The sequence below is a fragment of the Cygnus olor genome, chromosome Z (assembly GCF_009769625.2).
Source record: "Cygnus olor isolate bCygOlo1 chromosome Z, bCygOlo1.pri.v2, whole genome shotgun sequence".
NCBI lineage: Eukaryota > Metazoa > Chordata > Aves > Anseriformes > Anatidae > Cygnus > Cygnus olor.
The window spans coordinates 49892503-49900840 of NC_049198.1; the positions used below are offsets into that span (position 1 = coordinate 49892503).

Sequence of the window (8338 nt, forward strand, 5' to 3'; positions counted from 1 at the left end):
AAAAAGAAAGAAAAGAAAAGAAAGGAAAAAAATTTGTACCCTGAAATTATTTATACCCTTTGATACAGAACAAGATCAGGTCAGGTTTTTGTACTAGCATATCTTTTATGAGCAGCCAGCAAATGGATGTGGATATGGAAGAATATCCTTTCTCTCCTGCCACACAGCCCGGTGGGTACAGATATTCATTCAGAGAAACAGCAGCAAGCTGGGTGCTCAGGAAGAGTCATGGGCTGTGCTATCCAAGGAACTGTGCTGTGGGAAAGCATGACATTAAAGCTGCTCCCCTTTCCCCTTAAATTGTATGTTGGCAGGGCTGACCAAAGAGGACACAGCTTTTGCAGATGTTTCAGTTCACCCTGTCTTTCCCTGTTTATGGCTACATGCATCCAAAGCTCAATTCTCTCATGTCCACAGTCTAAGAGGGAGTTAATTATGCACAGTTTACACAAATGCAACATCTCCTTTCTTCCTGCTTGCAAGGGCTAGGGGTTTTTCACTTCCCCAAAAAATTCATCAGTCAATGGACCTGTAATCTGGCTTACACTGAATGAAACCAGATCACACCAACTAATTTCCAAGTTGTTAAGATGGAAACTACTCCAGACTCTGAATGATAGCCAAAGCTGCAACTTCTTGTCTGCAAGAGTTTCCAGACATCACTCAGAAACCAGACATCACACTGAACTCGCTCTTCTGTTGAAGAGGGATTGATTCCTCATAAGCAGCAAAGCAGACCCATGCATTGAGGAAGGGACACCAAATGGGAACCTTGCAGAGGAACAATATTAATTGACCATCAACCCAATCAGGTTTCCGATAGAGCTGGACTTTCTCAAATGTCCGGCTTTTAATGTAAATTTCTTCATCGGTGACATTCCAAATCCTCGATGAGAAAAGTCATACCACTCTTTTTGCTGAAGTCACCAGCCACTGACTTTGACTTTGGTGGCAAGAGAAGAACCACAGAAGCCAAAAAATATATATATTATTAATCACTTTGCTCACCCCTTGGTAACTCCACCTGAAAACTAATCTGAGGATGAATAAAATAAAATAAAATAAAATAAAAATAAAATAAAATAAAATAAAATAAAATAAAATAAAATAAAATAAAATAAAATAAAATAAAAAGTATCTTCTCTTAGTAACAGGTTAACCCTTATCTACATACTTCAAAATTTCTTGCAGCATATGAAATTAGAAGCAAGATGTCAGAATAGATAAACCAACTCTCTCTGACCCAGTCTAGAGTGGTTACTACATGCTGTTAAACCCTAGGTTGTATCCAAACACTGTCTACAGTTTCCTATGTTTAGAATTTTTTGACTTGTCTGCCATTTTCAGTTTTAAACAGGGAATGAAGTGGACATAGAGGTGGCATATTCACATTGATAATCTGGGTTCCTTAATTAATACATATTTATATCTCAGCCATATAATCACAAGCATATTTTATCTGAGGGCAACAGGTCCAAGGTCATTCAGAAACTCTGACAGAAAGCAGTGAAGACAATTCAGATACTTTCTGTGACCTAAACCCCAAACCATTCATCTTCCTTCCATAGATCCTCATAAAACATTGTGTTTTCTCCAGTGCATATAATTACTTTATATCATTTGGGGAGCTCTTCCTGATAAAACATTGTGTTTTCTCCAGTGCATATAAGTAGTTTATATCATTTGGGGAGCTCTTCATTGCCCGTAGTTTTTCTGTGTGTTATTAGTCAAGCTTCAGGTTGGATTTATTTATTTATTTTGGGGTGCAGTAGCACTGATTTGAAGGAAATACATAGGTGGGGAACATAATGCTTCCAATAGAACTGCACTAGCAAGTGCACACTACAGTAGTTTAGAGATTAAAAATAGGATCATTTGGATGCGTGGATTTGAATATGATTTATGGATCACTTCCAAAGACATTATTGTTGCTTATCATTCAGATGACTGTGAAAGTGAGGACTATGTGGGAAATCATGCAAGAGATACATTGCCTATAGAATGGGGAAAAACATTAAATCTTAAAGTGGCTGATGCAGCAATTAATATTGCAACCTTCACTGCCTTCAATGCGCAGAAGAAAAGGGTAAGATTGCCTAGATGTCTGCTTTCTATAAATAACTGATCTCAAGACTTAAAGGGAGAGACAGGCTTAAACACACATTACATACTAAAGCCCCTTTTGTATTTGCTTTGGAGGAAATGTTTAAAATAATAGTCACTGGCAAATCAGGAATTTGTATACATGTATGGGACTGCACTCTTGGGCTGCACCAGCTACATCTACAGATCTACGAACTGCAAAGTAACAGGGCAACAGCTGGGATGGATGGGAGGCAAGGAGGAATGTTCCATGTTTTCATGCTGCCGTGTAAGTAAGGACACTTCATGTTTAAAGATCTTGACTAGAGCAGTTATTACACTGGATCAAAATTTTCCACAACTGAAATTCATAGGCAACTATTTAGACATCTACAAGACATTTTTTGTTTGGTGCTTTTTAAAATTTTGTTGGCTTGGTCTAGAGGAGACTGTAAGTGCCAAACAGAAAGAAGCATTCTTGATTCTCCTGTCTGTTTTAAAGAGTGGACTAACTCCACTGATTTCAGCAAAGCTCATCCTGATTTACAATGCCATAAGAGAGACAAGGATCATGTTGTCCATGCTTTATATCCATCAGTGTGAGGACAAACAAAAACATCTATCAGACCAAGCTGCCTGAAATGAGCCCTTTGTTTTGGCATATCCTTTCTGACAGAAAGTAATGGAAGATGAAGTAAAGCACATATATTCCTCAAAGCAAATGATGTGTGGACACACTCAACTCCATACAGAGACAAAGAAATTTAAATATACATGCAAATAATTGTCAGAACAAAATCTCAGAAGAATTCAGCCAGCAACACAATATTCCTCCCTTAGCTGTTTCATGGATACTACTTTGATGAGAAAATTATGGTCAACAGTCATTGCTACTCTTGAAAAAGCATTTCTTTCACACATGAATTCATAATGTTAAAATGAGATATTTTTTTTTGTTATTTCACACTTTTATTAAGTTATTTGAGAGTTAACAAAAGTAATTATCAGTACTATTTGATGGGTAACTGGGATAAAAATTTATGCTCTTTAATGAGAGAAGAAGAATTGTACATGTTCACCGAGAAACTGTTTCTATACATTTTAAGAAATGTCCCAATGATTGCAAAATGAATAAGTCATGGTAGTGTTTCCAGAACTGAAAAAGTGAAGAGACTGGTAACAGTAGGAAAAGAGAAAAAGAGTTTTCTCAAAAACATCAACTAGCTCTGCTTTAAAAGAAAAAAAATATACAAAAAAAAAAAAAAAACAGCTGTGAAGGTGAGAAATTATTTATGGGATGCATGTTCACAAGCTTTTAATTAAAGGGGCTAGAGTCCAGTACACTAAGAAGGTAATCTAAGAGTGAAAAACAGTAATAAGCCTAATTCAACCTCACTTATTTGGGAGACTGGAGTATGAACAATGGGAGTGCCAAGGAGAACTGTACTATAACCAGAATTATGGCCATATTATCAGTAATATGCCTATTGGTATTGGACAGAGGATACACATCAGGATACAAAAACACCACTTTTTTCTCTACCTTATTCATTGCCAACACTGTAGTCCTGATGTGGCCCAAATATTGTCTTCTGAAATGCTTCTTCTAGCAGGATCAGGCTCAACAATGTGTTAGTAATGTGGTGAACCTGGTATTTAGCAGATTCAGCAGCTTCAAATAGAAAAGGACGTTGCATCTTCCTGAGCTGAGTAAAGAGAAGCTCAGAGTTCCTACCTGCTTGCACAGAGCAGGGGAGCGAAGCGGTCCCAGTGGCTAGGTCAGTAGGAGAAGGAAAAACAAATGGTATCCTTCAGGCCTCCAGTATTTGTTAGCTGTATCCAAAGCACATCAGTTCTGCTGGCTGCAATTAAAGAGGATGTTGGCTCGTCCCTGATCTGGGCATGTTTTCTTCAGTTCTTATGCCAAGCAAAACAAAAAAATTACCGATCTCAACTGAGTGCCTAAGAATTTTATTTGAATAAATGCCGAAAAGCTTGACCAACAAGAGGCGAGTTTACAGGCGGAAAACAACTGCAGATCCAGCACAGAGGACACAAGACCATCAGGAAGATAATTCTTTTCCCCTAAAAGAAAAAAATATATATAGGAAATACAGTACGGAAAGTCCTAGTTAGTTCAATTAATTATCCACTGGCCATTTACTTAAGGGACACAGTTACAAATATATCCTCATCACAATGACAGGAAATCTATCTGAAAAGTCTGCAAAAAGGCTATTAATGAAGAGATTTCTAATGCCTATAAGCTGAAATACCTTTTTGCTCCTTTCACCAGTAGTTCCTGTGGGTCATATCTGGGGTCAGCAGTGGTGTGCAGAGTAAAGACTCTGCCAATGCTGGAGAAGAAGAAAAAAAAAAAAAGAAGAAGAAGAAGAAGAAGAAAAAAAAGTACTTCAGTATTGTCAATCTTTTATCCTTGAACGGTACACTAGAGGCTGACATTTAATACCCTAAGGATATAGATGTTTGAAAGCTGGTTATTGTAACAAAGGAAACCATCCAAACTCTGCAAGACCGAATGGATCAGATAAAGCTGACACTGAGATAAATCTGTTTTACATCCATTCTTGCAGAAGTTTTGCTAATCTATGTAGTTATAGCTTTCCGGGAGCAAAAGGAGAGGGAGGGAAAAAGGAACCCTGCATTACAACAAGTCAACATCTTGCCCCTATTTGTTATCTCCAGAGTATAACAGGAGGGACAGAGAACATTCTTCTCCTGGATCTTGGGTGAACTCTATTAAATAGAGAAGCTGAAGAAAAAAATTTAGAAATGGACATGGAGAGTGAGAGAGGGCATGAGGACGAACATGCATGTTATTTCTGGTTGAACTTCCACGTTAACATAGATTCTGTTTGTTTGTTTAATATATAAATTTAGATCCTTCATAGACACAGACTCTTCTTCCAGTCAGAAACTTTAGCACCTACTCTTCATTATCCAGTATTTATACCGCCAGATTGGACTTTCATATGGAAGCCTGGAGCAATGCTGGTACAGATGGCAAGATGACTCTCATGAGATTGATGACTCTAAAGAAATATACAGTATTAAGTCAGAAGGTGCAAATGTTAACATTCCAGTGTAGAAAAGAAATATTCCTTGCATACACTTCCCAGGTTTGTTTTCTCATGCGTTACAAAGAGAAAGAAAAAGCCCTCGACACACCTCGTAGCTGGCAAACGAATGATAAATTTACTTTAGTTTCTTTTGTATGTCAACTGTTCATGCCTCAGGTACTTAACCTTTACTTTAAAAACATGGTTCAAATCCTAGCCTTGAAGGTGGGTGGGAAGGGGGGGGATGGTATTCCTGTAAATGTTTCATTTAACAAAGGCAGTACTATAAGAAGGTTCAGTGGTGAGACTCTGAATGGTATTTATTGTTTCAGATTTCAGGGCTTCCATACATCTGCTGCCTGTCAAAGGCAGATACCACATTCATAAAACAAGTGCCCTGTCTGGAAAAAAAAAAAAAAAAAAAGAGAGAGAGAGAGAGAAAAAAAAGGACTCTCTTCTCTGTGGTTCAGCCTCCAGGATTATGCAAGATGGAAAGCTGCAGGAAGTGAAAGTTCTCCTTTGCTGTAAAGATGATCAACAACAACAACAAAATCTTTTATTATAAGATGGAATGGAAATTTGACTTTCCATTTTTATATTTTGAGGCCCTGACTCAGCAAACCACTTTAAAAACCAGCCTTATTCAGAAAAATAAAAAAAAATAAAAAATAAAAAAAGCTCTTAAACAAGTTCTTATACCTCTCCATACTCAGCAAAGTGCTTAAGAACTTGCTTAGTTGAAGTAGAGCACTAAAGAACCATTTATATTTACACGAACTAAGCGGCTCATTTTACCAGGCCCATTACATGATTTCTGACTTTATTAGGTCTGGAATGTATATTTCACCCATGGTGAGAAACATGCTCATTCATTTCTTATGATATCATAGTCTTCTCCATGGTAATCTGGTGCTATGTGAGGAAAAACAATAGAAGAGAAAACTTTTCATGCCGAGATGAAGACGGATAAGGAATTATGTTCAGCCGGGTGGGAGAATATGTAAGAAGAACAAAAAACACAGAGCCCCTGATTCTGAGGATCTGATTTATTTAGTATCTGGCATTGGCCATAAAGTGTGGGCAATGAAAAGAGGAGCTGACCTCAATGCCTCCTGAGCAGCAATCAGAAATTCATTTCAGTGTGTGAGCATTTAATTAGCTTCACTGAGTTTACAAGACCTTCAGTCATTTTAAGATACTCCAGGCAACTACCCCACGCATAACATTACTCTGAATCTGGAATGCCAGCCACTTAGGAAGAATGTCTGGAGAGTTTTAATTGAAGGGGACTCCTTTGTTTTTATACCCATTTGATGTACCATTACCTTTTCCTTCACCACAAATTTACACCAAGGGACGCAACTAATCCAAACAATTGGTTTAATCAGTAAATTACAGCAAACCTTCAAGAAAGTTTAAGGTTGTTCTGTGTCTAGGAAAAGTCAAATAGCACCATTAGATTTTTAGAGCTAATCTAATCATTATACAGTGCAGTCACTGCACCACGTTAAGCATCTGGGGAGAGTCATCACCATCCCCTTTTTCGAGAGGACCTGAAATATATTTGCTGCATGCATCTATTGCATGTATGCAATAAATATATATGGAGTGGGATTAAATAGCAGGAGGCAATTATTAATTTTATCATGGCTTCACAAGGTCTGTATATCAAGCTCCTCTCCCTGGCAAGGATGAGGAATTGCTAAATACAGTTGATTTCTGGGTTGATCTTATTTATATACTGGACACTAATCCCCTTCATGTATCTCATGTGCTTCTTTCTTCTCAGAGATACTGTCCCTCAGTGACCTCCTCCTAGCGTTTTGTTAAATGCCTTCAGCCTCAGTAAATTACAGCACTTTAAAAACATTGAGTTTAGCATACAAAAAGAGAGAGAGTTTCTGTACACTGCCATGGGATAAGGTGCAGCGAAAATCCCATACAAGCTGAACTGTACTTCCTAATCAAATGGGTGTAACAGATGGCTGCTAGAGCAAGCCATCACAATGGAAATATCTGCAGTTCTCATGGTAACGGAATCTGCCAGGTCTGAGGGATTTGCTGTTTTCCAGGACATCTGAGCTGCAATCTCTTTCGAGCTGTCTAGCAGTCTCAGTCTCGCTCTCTCTCACTCTCTCAGCATGATGGAGATAGAGTTGAAAGGTGGAGCCTGATTTTGCATTCCAGCTGTGATTAAAGACATGCACACACAGACACACACACGCACACACACATACACAGGATCAATAGCACTGCATATTCATTATGCTATCTAGAACCTTATTAACCGGTCAGGCAGAACAGCAAGGAAATTTTAATATGCCTTCTTCTTTACAGAGGAAAAGAAAGAACTATAATGGGAGAGAGGGGGGAGAGAGGAAGATAGCATGTATATGGGGAATTAAGATGCATGAGACGTACCTTTTAATAAAGATATGGAGCAATGTTAAAACTAGCAGTTGTTTCCATTTCATGGCAGTATGTCAAGATGACTTAACATAGCAGGACAAAACATCTGGCCTGAAAAAAAATAATATCATGATGTCAAATTTCCAAAACATAATGTAGAATCTACTGAAGAAGGAAAAGGAGAAGAAAAAATAGCACAACTGTGTACCTTAATACTAAGTGAAAGCATGTGACAGACATCCTGGTACCATGTAATTAGAAAGGTGATCCTTCTCGTAAGGTGTAGGATAGCATAAAGACAATGAGCTTTAATTATACATCTAAAGGACTGGGTTTAAACCCATAGGGCTCTGTTAAAAGGTTCTTATATTTCTGCATGCAGTTCAGAATCATCAGCAGGAAGAAAATAATCATTCATGTGATTGTTTTATTAAAGTCTTTTCCTTCAAATCCCTATCAATTTAAAGAAATGAGAAGTATACTGCCTTCTGTGCTATACTACCTGCTAGAAAGCACACAGAGGGTTGATTCACAGCTGCCTGTTCTCTTGGGTATTTGAGCCTGAAGATCAGACAACATGTAAGAATTCAGCCGTGGCTCAAAATGGAAACAAAGAGGACCATTCTTAAGCAATGTGAAATGAAAAACTACAGGCTGTAGACCGTAGCCCTTAGCATGCTGATCCACCACATTGTCCTTGAGGGCACTACAGTTAAATACATATGACAGTCAAAGAGATGGGAAGAATGCTTTCCAGAATAAAATGA

The 8338-nt window shown here is 38.0% G+C and overlaps 1 long non-coding RNA gene across 2 annotated transcripts; it reads right to left on the minus strand.

Annotated features, from left to right (window-relative positions):
* Positions 1-4037: 4037 nt before the first annotated feature.
* LOC121062012 lies at positions 4038-7701 on the minus strand. Of its 2 annotated transcripts, none has more exons than XR_005815371.1 (4): positions 7584-7701; positions 5034-5135; positions 4359-4439; positions 4038-4167 (listed from the first exon to the last, which is right to left on the minus strand). It is a non-coding gene; the product is annotated as an uncharacterized LOC121062012 (long non-coding RNA). The 2 variants fall into 2 exon arrangements; XR_005815370.1 differs by lacking the exon at positions 7584-7701 and adding an exon at positions 5862-5973.
* Positions 7702-8338: the final 637 nt, after the last annotated feature.